General features: G+C 35.0%; 1 long non-coding RNA gene and 1 pseudogene across 1 annotated transcript; both read right to left on the bottom strand.

The window, feature by feature from the left end:
• Positions 1-2,721: 2,721 nt before the first annotated feature.
• On the bottom strand, positions 2,722-5,771 carry LOC124889434. Its single transcript, XR_007048417.1, has 3 exons — positions 5,494-5,771; positions 5,352-5,408; positions 2,722-2,981 (listed from the first exon to the last, which is right to left on the bottom strand). It is a non-coding gene; the product is annotated as an uncharacterized LOC124889434 (long non-coding RNA).
• Positions 5,772-8,749: 2,978 nt separating this feature from the next.
• Positions 8,750-10,861, bottom strand: LOC107862532 (annotated as a pseudogene).
• Between the last annotated feature and the right edge of the window lie 6,981 nt (positions 10,862-17,842).

The raw sequence follows: 17,842 nt of genomic DNA, 5'->3' as shown, positions 1-17,842 counted from the left end.
AGCAATTTCATGTACTTCTACCAGGGGACACCCGATATGAATTCATCCAACTATTACATATAGCTAATTTTCATCTTGCACGTCATACATGCTTATGATCTTAGATGAACCAGTACACTGCCATCATCACAACAAGGAACATCTAGTTACTCTTATCCAACCAGAACTTAGCTGATATAACCATTGTCATGTCATAAAGAATACCATCGAAGGACTAGAATATGAGCATCAGGAATATGAGGGATACTGCTCAATCACTACTAATACTTATCGTGACCTTGCTAATAAAGATGTGTCCCGGGAATAATGCATAATAGGCACGAATATTTCATATATCAAATACATAAACCACAACTGAAGAATCATTCTGGATATAGATAATGACAACATGAGTTCGATACATATCAAAAAGTGTGAGTTCATAGGACTAGGCAGACTGAAATTCATGGATTCACGGAGTAAGTCTAGGATCATTGAGTTAAGCTTATTTTCATTCTAGCAACTTAACATGAACATGAATCAGTATGAAGTTAATAAACCTAGATCATGGGCATGATGCTAATACGGGGACATGAGTTGAGTGTCTTAGTGACTAAAGTACAAGGGATATTTTAGGATAGGCATGGATCACTTTCTCATTCTAGCTCTTTTTTTGAACTCATTACGTTACTATTTGTATTCAAAGATATGACTTTATTCCTCACCCAATCATCTCCCCCTTAGCTTAAAATTTAGTGTCCTAAGATTGTGGACCTATTATCTAAGCTGAGTTATCATTACTTTACTTTACTCTGCATGGTCGGGGTATCACTATACACATGAATGCTAAACTCTTTTTAATAGACTATATTTGTAGATACTTAATCTTTGCTAGGACTTCTTTCGGAGATACTTATCTAAAATTTTTCTTGCCTCTATGGCCATCATTCTATAATTTATGCTCCTATTGGTATACATACCCACTTCTTCAAAAACTTAATAGAGTGGTCTTTTCTTATTAGACTACAATCATCAAACCTCTAAATTTCTATCCACCCAATATTATAGAATTAAAACTTATATCAAGAGACTTAACATTATACTTTTTTTATTTATAATCCTCTGATTAAGACCAAAGGATAACCATATAATTCATACTTAGAATCTTTCCACCTTACACAATATCAAGAATAATAAACTAGGATCACACCACACTTAGGAGCTTAGAATCTCATCTACGATATGTATCTCTTCTGGAGCACACATCTTCCCTTATAATTCTTAAGATTTCCTCATCATCAAATTTTTTACCCTTCATTCACTTATTCATCTAGAGCCCACATATATCACACTTACACTTTCATAGTTTTCACAAGTTAACATCTTTATTTCTCGCATATGCTTTGTCAAGCCCGTTGTATCCAATCCTAACTAACATTATCACTCTCATGCTACCCTTCTTCTTACCACGTCGATCATCTAAGGTCAAGCTTTACGGTCTAGTACTAAAAATATATGGCAACACTTATACTACTTAGAATTATTTCTACCAAAGATAATCAAGAAACACCTGGTCATTGAGGGCTCACGACAAAATAGTAAATTTTTAATCTAGTCTCACAATATCCGTGTATTTTATCGCACACCGCTACTACTTATTCAATGACCTTCCTAAACTACATTCATATTTCTAAATAAACAAGTGGGGTTACTCTTTTTAAAACACAAGGGGTAGCTTAAATTTGTCAATTCCTGGCCACTCTATCCTCCTGTTCACAACATAGACTTAATCTTTACTAACACCATCACATGTCGTCCTAACTTGCTTCCTAGTTCAAGTATACTTCTAAGTCATTGTATCCAACAATCTTTGTCTACTTGCAACCATAGAATCTTTACCAAACTTATCACACCTTAGATAACACCTAAAGACATATCACCCCATCAATCAATCAATAGGTACATGACTCTAGCTTATATTTCGATCAATTTACTATTTCACTCTTAGGCCACTACCCATTGACTTTATATGTCTAGCTCTCAAATTCATTCTACTGCTTATGACTTACAACAACCCAAACTATACTATCTCTTAGGTGATAGTACTATCGAAGAACTGAAATACATAACTTCTGGCTAAAGGTATCATTTGCAACAAGGTTTAAAAAAATAGTAAAGAAAATATGAGAGTACATCTTAGTTTGGCACAGACAGATGATTAAAATGAAAAAGTGTGCATTCTTATGAATCAATGGGCTTAAACGTACTAATGATCTCTGCTTAATCTCTCCTGCAGTCTTTTAATATTTTTTTGTTAGCTCTATCTGAGAGAACTACATCGATAGGAATCTGACCTTTAATGCTTTTACCAATTCAAAGGTGAGGCGTATTAAGAGGAATTATAAAATCACATAAATACGCATAAGATTCTTAAGGTAGCTCTGTGGCACCATCTAGAATGTGAAAGAAAAGAGACATTTCCTAAATGCTTTGCAGACTCCAAATTATAAGTATGGCGCGCTTAACATCCATAATTAGGACTCTACAAAACATGGCTTCAAAGACACCCTAGGACACTTGAACTCTGCTCTCTCTGATATCAAGTTTGTCACGCCCCGAGATGAGGCCCTAGACGTGTCATGCATCCGATACTATTGCAAGTACGAGAGAACTTTTTGTCATATCACATTAGCATACAACTAACATAATGAATAGAGAGGACACATAATAGAATAAGAGTTCTTAAAGGATAAAGTCTTTCATCAATGTTCATTAATATCACATTACGTCTAAAGATACAATAGTCATGACAAATAATACTAAAAATTACAAGATTTGTCTAGCAACTAAATCAGTGTGTGAAGCCTCTAATAAGTACCAATAAAAAGAAACAAAATATAATGAAGTCATGATATCCCGTCCAACCTCCGAAAAGAGGCTCACCAATAGCAGAAGATAGAGATCCTAATAAGGTGTCTGATTGCGGACATGAGAGACAGAACCTACATCATGAAATGATGTAGTGCCAAAGGCGGTCAATACTTGGAATGTATTGGTATGCAAAAACATTTCAAGAGAGTAGTACATCAAGAGATTAGAAATGACAGTAAAATTCAAATGTAAAAGAAGACAACTGGAAAGGAACAAGAATATAAGTTAAATTTATGATTAACCAAGTAAAGTAGATTTAATTCCTTTGATTATTTGTGGGAGAAAGTAGTGAACCGTCATAAACCACCATGTGAGCGCATGGAGTCTGATCTCAGCCCGATCAGCTAAACCTTCCTATACCTTGTCGGGTATAGGACGTGACATGACATAATTTGCTAGCAAGTATCCATGATTAGTCTCTTTTCGGGACACATAAAAAAAGATTCATCTGACATGCGGAATAATCTCTCTCCTATGTCGGCAAATATAGTTTTGGGCATTTGTCATTTCAACTTATGCCTTCATGGTCAGCTAACTAACTCCCTTATGCTCATGATGTTATCTTATTTATCTGATTAGTTTTTGACAAAAATGTTAGTCTTGTTACATTTGCGTTCATAGTTTAGCCTTTTTAGGCTCATGCTCATGGTTTAGCTTCTTTAGGATCCTAATAATGTATAACCACTTTAGGCTCATATTGAGAGTTAACCGTAATAGGTCCAAATTCATGAGTTAACACTATCAATATTGGAGAGTCATGATAGGTAATTTCATGGTTCAATGTGATATAATTCATGTACATGATTGGAACCAATCTTGTAAAAATATTCATATTAATATTATTAAGTATCTATTAACTAGGTCAATGGGAAAATTTCTGAGAAGTTGGTATTATTATACTAAGGCTTGCAATTATAGTTCATAGTGCAAAGAGTTTTAGGAATGTTGCGAGAAGGTGACTTTCTTATGGATTATGCAATTGGAATCATACTTTTAGAGTTTCATAAAATTTTATCTTATAACGTTAATAGAAACATTCACATGATGGCATGACTGAGATTTTGACATGAAAGATTGGCTAGATATTGTATTACAAATCATCTACAACCAAAGATTTTGGAAAACAGATTAACATAAGATCCCAGTAGAAGATAAAGCAGTCCTTATTTTGTTAAACTTACAGAATTTCAGCATGCCAGCATATACTCAAACGGGATGAGAAATTAATTTAGGAGATAAAAGGGATGTTCTTTATATTAATTAATCCTAATGTCTTTTAAAAATTTAGAAATAAAAAATACTTGTTGAAGATTACTGAGACCACCATATTATTGACTGGACAAGATTCAGATTCTAGATTTAGGCAAAACCAGTCTATACGTTATGAATACATAAGCCCTTGTTAAGACGCCAAAAGGAAATAGAACTTGACAGGTTGATTTGTTTTTAATCTAACTATTGAGTACAAACACCTAGACACCATCTGTTTGGAAAAGAAATTACAAAATAGATTTGGAGAATAAGAAAACATAATGAAACGTGAGCAAAAGATGGTTCTACATACCTCAAAACGTTTGAAGAACTTGAGATCTGGAGAAGAGATTAGACTTGCTTTCTTGAATGAATTTCATCAGATTCTTGAGATTTGAGTTTTAGTGGAGGAATACGGATGTTTATTTATGGATATCGTATGAAAAACTGATGGGAAAAGTGAGGTTTTATACGTTAAAACATGAAGAAGATAGGGAGGTTTTTATTGTAACATGTAACTGATGAATAGTAAGTCTAGGAGTCTTAACGTATAAAATTAGTGGAGAAGTATGTTTTAATAACTTGGGGTTAATGTAAAAAGGATAGGTCGAAATTACCCCTCCAAGAATATGAAAAGAAAAGAAAAAAAAGAAAATTTTCGTCTGGTATAAGGTTGTTCTGATTGTTCTTAGTAAAACACACGTAACTTTTAACTTGGGTCTCAGATTAATGAGTTGTTGGTAGCGTTGGAAAAAAGACTGAAAAAACTTTAATTTGATAGGTAATTGGTCACGTAACTCCAAATATTCTAAGAGAAATGCTTCTTTAAATTTGATCCTTGTGTGAAACTATACGAAAACTTAATCATTAAGGGACCTTTCACTCAAATTTGTTTGAGAGATTTCTTATGCCCTTAATTCATATCCAATACCCCTACGACACTTAAGACTTGACCTTTTCACTTAGATACAATAAAATTTCTAGATTCTGGTCAAAGTACATATGAAGAGAGGTCCAATTGATTTTATTTTTAGCTCGAACGTTCAGGGTGTTATAGATGGTAATATTAACCTGATTTGGGTTCAATCCATTAAAGATGATATTTAAAGAATCTAAACGATCTTAGGATCTGCTGTTATCAAAGAGGTCAAATTCTGTTTTATGATCCTTTTCATGGGATTGAATGATACCTGGATGCAACCGTAGTTTCATTGCAACTTGGAGGTTAAATAGCAACCATAGTTCAGCTTGGAAATGGAAAGGATGATTTCTGTCAAAATAGCACAAGAAGAAAGTAAATCAAAGAAATTGAAGGTAAAATGAAACTCTTACCTTGGTTGGTATGTAAATATTCCCAATCTTTGGATCTGAAGGAACCATTTGAAGAACTTCGATTGTTGGAGATCTTGAGAAAAGAACCGTTTGAAGGAGTATCATTTCCATGGAATTTTCAAAAAGATGGACAAGAGCAGCTCATTAATAGTGGCAGCAGCAATAGTTTGGTATAGTCAATGGAAGGTCTGGTAACTTTCCTTTTTCCACATTTGGTAAGACTAGATATTGCTGGTGGATTTTATTGTTGCTTTTATGGACCGGGTCACTTTTGACCTGGGTGTAAACAATTAATTTTGGGTTTTAATAAATGGGTCAAGTAGACCAACTTTTAATTTAAAAACAAAAGATGTAGCATCTAGGGACGGTTAATACAATGAGTACTAGCATGTAACCCAAGGAAAGGGATAAAACATATGCTTTACCAAAAATCCAATCATAAACCACGTGCACAACAATTATACATACATACATACATATATATATGATGACGGGATAGGGGCAAGGGGCATGAAATATGATTTTTTAAAATATTAATCCTGAACTATGTAGCTCACATCAATCTTTCACGCACCCACGAGCTATATGGGTCCGACTCCTCCGGCCGAAAGGCCCCAGTCCATGTTAGTTGCATGTAACGAGGAATGGATAAAGACATCAAGGCAATAACCATCCAAAATATAATGTGTACACAGAAACAATGTCCATAGACCCCAGGCAAATATGGTTCCCAGTGTTGGTTCCCCCGGAACTACAACTTCTTAGTGAGATACACAATTTTCTTTTAACCTAAATTAAATTAATTTTTGCATATAACCCCAACCTTTAACCATGAAGTCTTTTAATAAGGCATTTTCGAATTAGTATCATCATACCAACAGACTTGCAAGCTATTTCATTTATGTCAAACCATAACCATTTAACTAATTTGACTTCAAGTATCTATTTAAAAATTCAAAACCATATCACCAAGCGCATTCCAAAACCCTTTTATCCCTTTTTCATTAAATGCAATGCAATAATTCAAAAGATGGTTAAATCATATAGAATTCCTATTCAAAACCAAATTAGCAATGTGTTTTGAGGTTAATGTCATTTCCATGCCACAATTCATCAACTTTGTGAAACCCAAGTCACCAAATTCCATCATTTTAACAATGCTCAAATTCAGTTTCATATACATTATTTAAGGCATGAATAACTCACTAAAACCAAGAGAAAAATGATGCAAGTGTTAACAAGCAAAAGCTTTCAACCCTAGATAATTCAATCATTCAAAAATTCCATAATACCAAGTTAATTAATGCAAACATGCCTGAAAATAGAAGAATTTGGAGAGGAATTGAAGTTTAGAGTCTGGGGAAAGGAATCCTTGGGAAACCCTTGTGTTTCTTGACTTAGGAATTGGAGAGGAGAAGAACAATGTAAAAAGTAATAATTAATGAATATTAGGGGTTAAAAGGTGATTTAAGTCATTTAATGGTGAAAGGTACCAAAAATTCCTTGCCCCCAATTGAAAGAAATGAACCTAGGAGATTTTTGCCCAAGGCCGTGTCACGGTCCTATTCCGTACCCTCACTGGTTTGGGGTCCCAAAATAACCCCGAACGATTTTCAAAATTTTTGATACTTACCCATATCCCTTCTTTAATATTTCTTTTCACGATTCAAGTAAAAAATTATCCTTACATACATAGGAGGGTTCAAAATAAATTAGTCAAAATTTTCTGAGGTCTCACAGGGCATGGTTGAAAGGTATGATAATTGGTCCATTTTTAGTATCAAGGATATATAGATGTGGTGGAGAGCTTATGTATAGTGTAGGGCTACAGGTTTGCCTTTGTTGACTTGGACTTAGTTTTACTTGGTTTTTCTAGAAAAGTATGTGTCTCGTACTAGTGTCGAAACCAGAATTTTCATTGAGGGGTTTAGAAGTATATATACGAACTAATCGAAGGGGGTTCAAAAACAACAATATATGCATAAAAAATATTTTTAGTCATGTAAGAATAGTGTAATTTTCCGTCGAAGGGGGTTTGGATGAACCTCCTAGAGAAAAGGTGGCTCTTCCACTGCCTCGTACATTGAGAGATAAAAAAAGTATGAGTTCACTAATCTTAAGTAGGGGTGTATATTGATTGCGACCTATGAGGCCAAATTTCATCCATTGTCTCGGTATTTACCTCATCTGTTGAAAACTGAGGAAAAGAGGATCCGTCTCTTTATGAGGGGATTGAGTATAGATCTTCAGATTTCTGCTCTTCTAATGACATTGTCAGATAAGTTTTTTCAGGAGATGGTTGATTTTGTTAAGAAGGTGGAGGGTATAAGGCAAGAGGATTATGTCAAGGCGGCAGAAAAGAAGGCCTAGAAAGGGGGAGTTACAGTGGTTCTTATTTTAGAGGTTAGAGTTCACAGAAATACCCTGCCCACCCCATTCAGTCAGCGATGTAGGTCTCTGTTGGAGATCCCTCAGGGGCTAACCATCCATCTTCAGACTTTTGTGGTTACCTTACTTCATCATCATCAGCTCAGCGGCCCACCTCGGATCGTATATGTTATTAGTGCAGTGGAGTTGGTCACATCAGGAGGTATTTTCCTAATCTGAGGTAGAATGGTTAGTCTGGCCAGCAGCAGGATCCTCAAGCTCTGCTTCCACTAGGTAAGGAAGGTGGTAGAAATGATTGAGGTCATCCAGAAAATGGGTGTGGTGGTCACCTAGGAAGCAAGGGTGGTAATTAGCCCCATCGAGATGAAAGATTAGTGTGGATATCACCCATGACTATTTGTGTCGTGACATGCAATTAAGTATGTTAATCAATAAACTAGATAAATCACTTGGTCAGCTCTAATATATATATATATATATATATATATATATACATACATACATACATACATACATACATACATACATACACACAGACTCCAACAAAATTGTTTGTTAATCAATCACTATACTTCTCTCATTTATTTCATTTTGAGCTTGCCCGTTCAATTTAAGTACTTACTTTTACATTTTTATAGTAGTTCTTGATAAATACGTAATGCTAATTTAATTTTGTGAATAGTTAATCATAAGTATATGTGATATTGATAGTTGATCATATCATCACTTTATTACTTGACAACGATGTATTCTTGCATATGCCTTTAGGAACAACGATAAATACTTATTCAAAGTATTTATTACTTATTAACAAATGTAAATAAGCAAATATAACATAAAAATTATCCTAGTAACCAAGGAATGTATTTTAATTCTTTGTTACAGCCTCCATAAATTCTTGATCATTATCCAATGCTTGCAAAGTCTCTGGCAAAAGACAAACCTCAATATCTACACTTCCTTCTTCTACACTAGGATATAAAGTAATTACCCCATCACTTTTATTTGTCATTCCACTCCTCACTCCAATTGGTTTTCCCCAACCAAAATCATTACCATAAATGTTATATCTTGGAGAACTACTTATTCCCAATTTAGAATTATTTCCCACGAATTGTGAGCCCTTGGAGAATATGAATTGCATTTCCAAAATACACTTCTGGAAGAGGAGGATTTAGCCTTGATCTTTCACCTGTTGACGACATACTTAAGTACTTTTCCCATTTCAATTTATATGATACTATTCTCATTTCAGTATGTCTTAAACAATGACACATTTTTACACATGTGCTCAATAATCAAAGAAAGAGTTAGACTTACACGTGAGGAACATGTTAAACACATAAGGGATCAAAAGTTCCAAATATGCCTCAGAACTTTGAAAAGCGGACAAAGCATGACAATCCGTCAATAGTTGGGGTAAAATATCCTCATAGCGTTACAAATTTGGTCCAAATATGACTTAATTTTTCCAACACATGGCCTATTTTTACAAGAGAAAGACTCATATTTCCCTTGAACTTTGTGAAATGATCAAAATTCGCCCCTTAACTTTGAGAAATTGTGCATATTTTATTTTACTCAACTACCATCAATCATCCCTCTAAATGAATAACGAATACTCAAAAATTCCACTCAAGAAATACCTCATTCAAATAGTTTGTCTCTCAGTTTCATCTTGAGCTTCTTGTTTATTGTATGACCAATGATCCATAACCACTATAACCCTCCCTTGACTGTCACAATACCATATCAAATGATTTAGAAACTAAATATTGTATAACTAGCTAGGTTTGTTTGAGTTTTACTTGTGAGTAATTGAGGCTTGAGGGTTGTTGGTAATTAATTTGGGCTTGGGTAAATCTAGACTATTTTTAAAAGTTGAACGGAAAATTTAAGCCTTTTATCAAATAAAAAAAGGCCATGAGTTAAACAACTTTGTCATTAATGAATAAGGACATATTTGGACCAATTTTACCCCATTATTAATAGACGACATACTTCAGCTATACAATTCATGGCTTATTTGGACATTTTCACAATATATAACTAAGAAATAAAAAGAGTTACAGTCAAAAACTCCACTCAAATATCACAATTTTGAGAGTTTCACAACTCAACTATTAGTTGTTCCCTTTTGTTATCCGAGCTATCACTATTTATATATTAAAGAACACCTCATAGCAGGTTAGGCCAACCATCAATTGTTACCTTGGATTAGTTAAACTATCACCAGTAACTCAACTAGGTGCATTTCAATACATAGATATTGATAATTCAGGTAGAAAAAAAAAGCGTACGGTTATGGTGTAAAACTCGAGAAGAGTGAATCCAAATATATTTTTGACCATTATTTCAAATGAATAGTGTATGCTCACCTATGGTTAGGTAAACAGACACTTCTTCCTCTTCATCAAGCTTGCGAGAACGAGTCACAGTGCTCCATAGATGTGCCAAAAAAGCTTGTAGAGAAAACCCTCTCAACAAATGTTGGAACTTCAGCTTTTTCAAACAATTTCTTATCATCCATTTTCAGGGGAAGATGAATCGGAAGATTCATTTTCTCAGGAAAATAACATTCTAAAATTGAAATCTTAAAAGTTACTTTGAATCCATGAGAGATTTTAGACCAAGAATTGATGAAATGCCAAAAAGAAGTCCCATCATTTAAGCTATAATTCATAGTGCATCCAATAAAAAGACCATCAATCAGCTCCATTATTTGACCCCCAAACAAAGGCTTAGTAACACATTCAAAATTCCAAACATTACTCAATGGGAAAAGATGGTGCACAATAATTGGTACGAATGTAGAATCAACAATAATAGATACAGTTAATTTCGGAGCTCTAGCATGAATGAATTTCATGCCAGCATTATTACAGTTGATGAAGAGAGAAACGGAGTCATCATTCGTATTTTTAATGATCGAAAAATGACCAGCTAAGGGAGGAAAGAAGTATAAGGTGTGAGAAAGGGGTGGTTTTTAAGTGGTCAATATTATTTTCTTGTTTTGGTGTAAAAAAAAGTTTCTTGTTTTTAAGTGGTCATCATCTTCTACTTCATTATAATCTTCATCTTTTTCTTATTAACCATTGTCGTTGTTGTTGTTGTTACCACTACTGTTGCTATTTGACCAATTTCTTAGGTCAAATTTTATTTCGTACATCACTTTCCACTTTGGCATTACTTCATAGGAAACTTTGGCAAGTCATATTATGATTTTAGTTGAATTTTTCATCTGGGTAACTGCTATTGTGCTGTTTTTCAAATAATGGATAGAGCACAATCATGAATCCAACATAAGATCCATCTGTTTAAATAGATAAATCATCTATTGTGACAGATGAGACATTTGTTTCAACAGAAGAATAATATATTGGATTTATGTTTATGGTTCTATAGGTCATAACATGAATCGAACAGATGGGTCATCTGATGCAACAGATGATTTATTTGTTCAAATAGAGTAGTTATCTGGTGCAACGTGATAAATATCTGTTGCAATAGATTATTAATCTGTTACAACAGAACCTGAACTCGATTCCAACAAACGTGTTGTCTGTTGCAATAAGGTAAATATTTGTTGCAACAGATTACTAACCTGTTGCAACAGAACCCAAACTCAAATCCAACAGATGGTAAATATTTATTGCAACATATTAGTAACCTGTTATGATAGAACCTGACCTCGATTCTAACATATCATAGTCTATTGCAATAAGTAAGTAATCTATCACAACAGGATAATTATTTGTTGGAACATGTCACTCATCTGTTGGAATCAGCTTCAAAGGTGCGTCACATATGTTTCACCTGCTACAATAGATGAATTGTCTGTTGAAATTAACTTCAGGAGCGTAACATAAATCCCAACAGGTAAGTAATCTGTTGCGAATGATTACACATCAGTTGGTATTGATTTACGGCACTATGAAATCATTATTAACATTTTTTAACAAATGACTTTATTCAGGTACCACTAATGGAGGGATCAATAACAATAGGGGTGGATTGTCATGGTCAATGGATCGAGAAGAGCAATCAATATGTATGGAGTTGTAACGAGGGTGAGATACTAGAAATGATAGCTATGAAAGTCCAAAATAATGTTTCGTATGATGATTTGGTGAACTTAATCGTCAGTTATTGTGGAATGAATTGTCAATCGGAAGAACTCATCATCAGCTACATGCAGAGCTCCTTTGAATATCTGAGGGTACTACCTTTCAAGATAACTGATCAGGTTCAGTTGTGTGCTTATCTTAGTGATTCATCCAGGCCGGTGTTAAGGGTGTATATGGTTGAAAAGACGAGAGAGAATGAGAACCAGAATGTAGAAGAACAACAGCAACAAGACATCTTTGATGATAGGTTGGATGATCTAGACATTAATAGTTCAGATGATGATGAAACACCTATAGCCATTGATGTGACCAATACGATGTGCAGTTCTTCTTAATCGATACAGTTTGGTAATCTTCAAGATGAAGGGAACGGATTTTTTATTGGAATGTCATTTAAGGTCAAGAATGAACTATCTACCACTTTGTTTATTTCGTGCTTGAAAAAATATTTCACAATAAAGAAGGTGACGAGCAGTGTATTTTGCTTCAAATGTGCTAATTTGAACTACAAGTGGTGGTTAAGAGCGGTGAAGTATGCAAGTTCTGATAGATTCGTCATTCATAAACATGCAAAGCATCACACATGTCGTTCAGAGAAAATCTCAGGACAAAGTCCTCACGCCACGACAAAGGTCCTCGGTTAATATTTCAGGAGTAGTTTCCCCGATGGCAAAGGCCCTTCAACAAGGGTTATGGCCAATCAACTGCTTATGTAATTGGGTGTTCTGGTTAGTTATTTTAAAATACATACGACCATGAGTATTGCCAAGGACTTGGTTAAGGGGACACTCGAGCATGGGTATGCAATGCTTGATGCCTATCGTTACATGATTGAGTCCACAAAGCCCAGAAGTAAGACGACATTGCATCTTGATAAAAATGGAAGGTTCAAGTACTTTTTTAGATCCTATGGTGCTTGGATTCAAGGTTTCAACATTTGAGAAAAGACATAGCCGTCGATGGTACCTTCTTGAGGAGCAGGTATAATAGAGTTCTGCTAGTGGTGGTGGCGCAGGATGCGGAGAATCACATATTTCCTGTCGCTTTTTGTGTAGTGGACAAGGAATGTGATGCCTCTTATAAATTTTTTTTGAACAACTACGAAGCTGCATCGAAGATACCGAAGAGTTATGTTTTGTATCGGATAGGCATCCAAGTATTTCAAAGATGGGTTCATGTTTCTTCACTTCCGCTTACTTTGGTTGTTGCATCAGGCATATTGGAGAGAACATTCACACTAACTATCACAACGAAAGAGTCGTGACCCTTTTTTATAGAGAAGCTAAAGCATATAGTAGAGAGGTGTTTTTAGACCATTTCAATCAAATAACGGATGTGAATTCCAAGGTAGCAGAATTTCTCATACGTGTCAGTTTCGAGAGATGGACCCGGGCATTCTGTCCTATAGATACGTACATTCTTATCAATTTTAGTGTTTTGTTTGAGTTACAAGTTTAGTATGATGTCATACCAAGTGATTCTTTTGTATAGGTACAATATTATGACATCAAACATAGCTGAATCGGTGAATTCATTGTTTGGCGATGAAATAGAATTTTTCATCAAGGCTATGTTTGAAAAAATAAGCCAGAAGTATGGTGAATTTTTTAACGAAAGCCGTGTGCAGTTCAAGTGCCTAAAGAAAAGAACCCAATTTGTTCTCTAAATCAAAAAAAATAATATCAAAGAACGTCAGTTTGGGGAATAGGTTATTACCTCATAAAATAGCAGATTACAAATTTAGTATCACCGGTCATGGTGATGTTTCCACGGTCGATCTTCAAACAAGATCTTGTGAGTGCAGAGTTTTTGACTTGGACAAAATACCCTATCCACATGCTATGGAAGCGCTTCGAGATCAATACGGTCATAAATATGGAGCTAAAGTTTACGAGCACTCCTCTCAATATTATTCGGTGGAAAAATATGAAAAGGCATATAGTGGTCATATTACTCCGGTGCCTCTCGAAGAATCTTGGGTTGTTCCTGCAGAGATTATGGGGAGATTAATACCTTCTCCATAAATTGACCCCAAGCACTATCAAACCCGGAAGAAAGCCATATAAGAAGAGGCGTGGAGTTGGAGAATCATTTTTATCAAGAAGAAACAAGTGCTCCGTATGTAAGCATGCTGGCCACAAAAGAACTACATGCCTGAATCATAATCCACCATGATCATTGAAATAGAAGAAACTTGTAAAGCTGTTTGTTGTGGACTTTTATATATTTAACTCATTGTTGTGAACACAATAATATCATTCATTATATATAAAATATCTTTTTAATAACTTGTGCATCAATAAAAAGAGGCCAAACATGAATGAAACAATACAGCAGACCACACATATTTTTAATAGATTACCCATCTGTGGCAAAAAATGGACATTAGCTGGAAGAACACAACACAGTTCCATAAAACTGAAATGTTTTCCTCCAACAGATGATAAATCTGTCGCAATGGATAATCTGTTGAGAGAAACTCAAATGATGACCAATTTGTTCCAAGACATGGTCCATCTGTTGAAACTCAAAAGGAAAAATTGGTATAGCTACTGGATTCAAAATTGCTCCTTACCTCCAACCTTCGACATGTTAACATGTAAAATGTTTAGAAGAAGAAGTAGATAGAATTAAAATTGAATAAGAATTAAAAAGCCAAAGTCAATTAAAAATAAATTTTTCATTAAATTAAAAATAAAATACATTAGGTGTAGATTCGATATAGAAAAATTAAAATACATATTCTAAAATCAAAAAAATTCTAATTATTATTATCATCATCATCATCATCATCATTAATGACTGTCGGCCAATCAACTCGCAGCAGCAGGGCCCTCATTAGCCTTTGCATCTCTCTGAACACCGTCGCTCTCACGACGACCAACTCCTAACCTGCCTCTAAAGTTCCCACACCGTGTGGCGCAGACTAGCAATGTCACAAATAGAATCAGCCATATCTAGAACACGTATGAATTGACGAATATAAAGAAAAGAATTCAAATGTAATACAATGTATACTACAAACTGGTAGATTTACACTGGAAAAAAACTTACCTCAGCATAAAGGAATATGCTTTTTGAAAAGAAATTTTTGAAGATGCCACATGAAACGAAAAAATGCAAGAAATAAATAAAGTTTAGCAGCATGAAGATTAAGAAGGGACCTATTTATAGAGGATTGAATCTGGATGTATAAGGACAAAAGGCACGTCTATTAAGCTCCATTGTATTAATTACATTCAAACTGGTGGCATTTTATTTTCTATAAAAAGTCGCAACTTTTTGGTTTACATTAATACTTCTCACTTTTTCAAAACGATTTTGAGAATGGATAACAACCGTTATTATTGTGCTATTCCAATAGATCGTCCATCTTCCGCAACAGATTTTCCATCTATTGCAACATATAGATTATCTGCTACAATAGATGGACCATATATTGGGGATGTTTTGCTTTCTTCTAACAGCTGATTCATCAGTTGCAACAGATGGAGAATTTAATTCATCAGCTATTTTGAATGTGTGAGATAAAAAGTCACCACAACCTATTTTTTAATAGTCATCACATACGTGCAGATGAATAAACAATGTCTGGTCTGTCACAAAAGATTTACAATCTGTTGCAACATATGTATTATCTGTTGCGACAGATGGACCATATATTGGAGGAGATGTTTTGATTTTTTCCAACAGCTGATTCATCAATTGAAATAGATGGAGATTTTGATTCATCAGCTATTTTGAATGTGTTAAGATAAAAAAGTCACTACATTTCACACCTCTTTTTTAATAGTATCATATGCGTGTAGATGAATAAACAACACTATAGTGTATTTGATGGGGTAGGAAGAATAAGGTGGATGCAACAGATCCACTTTCATAAGTGGGAGTTATGTATTATTGATCAGTCTACTGCTATAGACATACATAAAGTGCAATGATTTTGTGAATACAGTTTTTTTGTCGATTAGACATTGATCCTTCAAACAAGATCCTTCATTGTACAGTTTAGTTTGACAGGTACGAACTGATAAGGCTAAAGGGTTCCAATACGGTGGTGTCAATACCCTGTTACAATTTAATGAAGGTCTATGCTTATTTTTTGAGTCAAGTTTGGGGTAGGGTTCAAGTTTTTTGGTGGCAGTGTAGATATCCAATAGTGATTGGACCGGTTTTAATGGCTCAATGGACTTCTTGAATGGACTCCGAAGCCTCATACTGTAGCAAACACCGATGAAACCAATAAAAATTCCTCTGGTCCAAATTTATATGGATGGGTTACTGGAGGAGACTATTATATAGTAGTAGGTACTTGGGAGAATACCTGTGCGGGAAGGGGGAGGTTGAGAAGGCCATATATCATCTCAGACCTTGTTTAAAAGGAAACACAAGGTAGGAAGCAAGGAAGTTCTAGTGGAATCTGTCCAATGAAATTGACATGATAAATGGAGAAACTGGATAAGCTTCAAATGTGGAAGTGTATCCAAATATAAAAATTTGTCAGTCGTTGAAAAAAAAAAAGAGAAATGGTCAATAGGACTGGAGTTGGACACTATGCTAGAGACTGCAACTAGCAAGTGTGGCCTCAATGAAGACTCTCACAAAGTGCAGGACCAGAACTCTAAGGAAGAAGCTTCGCGAGCACAGGAAATTGATATGATTGTCGTTCAGAATAGAAACCTGAACAAGCAACTCCTGAATTAAAAATAAGGGAAGCCAAGGTGTCAATTTCTGAAGTCTAACTTGCAAGCCATGCCTTCTGTTTGGGGCTATGATCAGGTCTATGGCAATAGAAACAAAAAGGTCTGAAGTTGGGCAGAAATCCCATGCCTTGTTGTTTCTACTGCCTTTCCATAGGAGGCATGGGATGCATATTTAACTTGAGAAATTGCCACCTTGGATTGATCTGCTATCTTTAATTCAGGAGTAGTTGGTTCAGGTTTTAATTCTGAATGATAATCTTACCACCTTCCATGCTCGCGAAGCTACTTACTTAGACTTCTGGTCCTGTACTTTGTGAAAGTCTTCATTGAGTCCACGCCTGCTAGTTGCAGTCTCTAGAAAAGTGACCATCTCCAGTCGTCTTGACCATTCTTCCTTTACTTCAACGACTGATCGATTTTCATTTTTGGATACGCTTTCACATTCGCAACTCATCCAATTTTATTATTTTTATGTTAATTTCATCAGTCAATTTCGCTACACTTTCCTTCCTACCCTGTGTTTCCTCTTAAACAAGGTCTGAGATGATATATGGCCTTTTTAACCTCCCCTTTCCTGTACAGGTATTCTCCTAAGTACCTACTACTGTATAATAGTCTCCTCTAGAAACCCATCCATATAAATTTGGACCACGGCAATTTCTATTGGTTCCATCGGTGTTTGCTGCAAAGCGAGGCTTCGGAGGCCTTTCAAGAAGTCCATTGAGCCATTAAAATCGGTCCAATCACTATTGTATATTTACACTGCTGCCAAAAACTTGAACCCTTCCCCAAACTTGGAACAAAAACATGAGCATAAACCATCATTAAATTATAACAGGGTATCGACACTACCTACTTAGTCCCTCAGCCTTACCAGTTCAAAACTAACAATCTTAACTGTAAAATGCCATATCTTGTTTGAAGAATTAACGCCTAATAGGTAAAGAACAAACATTCACAAAATCATTGTACTGATGTGTGTTTTCACGATAGGTTGATAAGTAATACATACCTCCCACATATGAAGTGGTTCCATCTGCAAGCAACTTATTCCTCCGAACCCATCTTTACTCTAGCCTTTAATGGTGGTCAGGCGAAAATGGATCCAGTTTCACTTTGTTTTATCTACAA

Source organism: Capsicum annuum, chromosome 1 (genome assembly GCF_002878395.1).
Source record: "Capsicum annuum cultivar UCD-10X-F1 chromosome 1, UCD10Xv1.1, whole genome shotgun sequence".
NCBI classification, from domain to species: domain Eukaryota; kingdom Viridiplantae; phylum Streptophyta; class Magnoliopsida; order Solanales; family Solanaceae; genus Capsicum; species Capsicum annuum.
The sequence above is the reverse complement of the archived record's forward strand: the minus strand, read 5'-3'. Positions and strand labels throughout refer to the sequence as shown.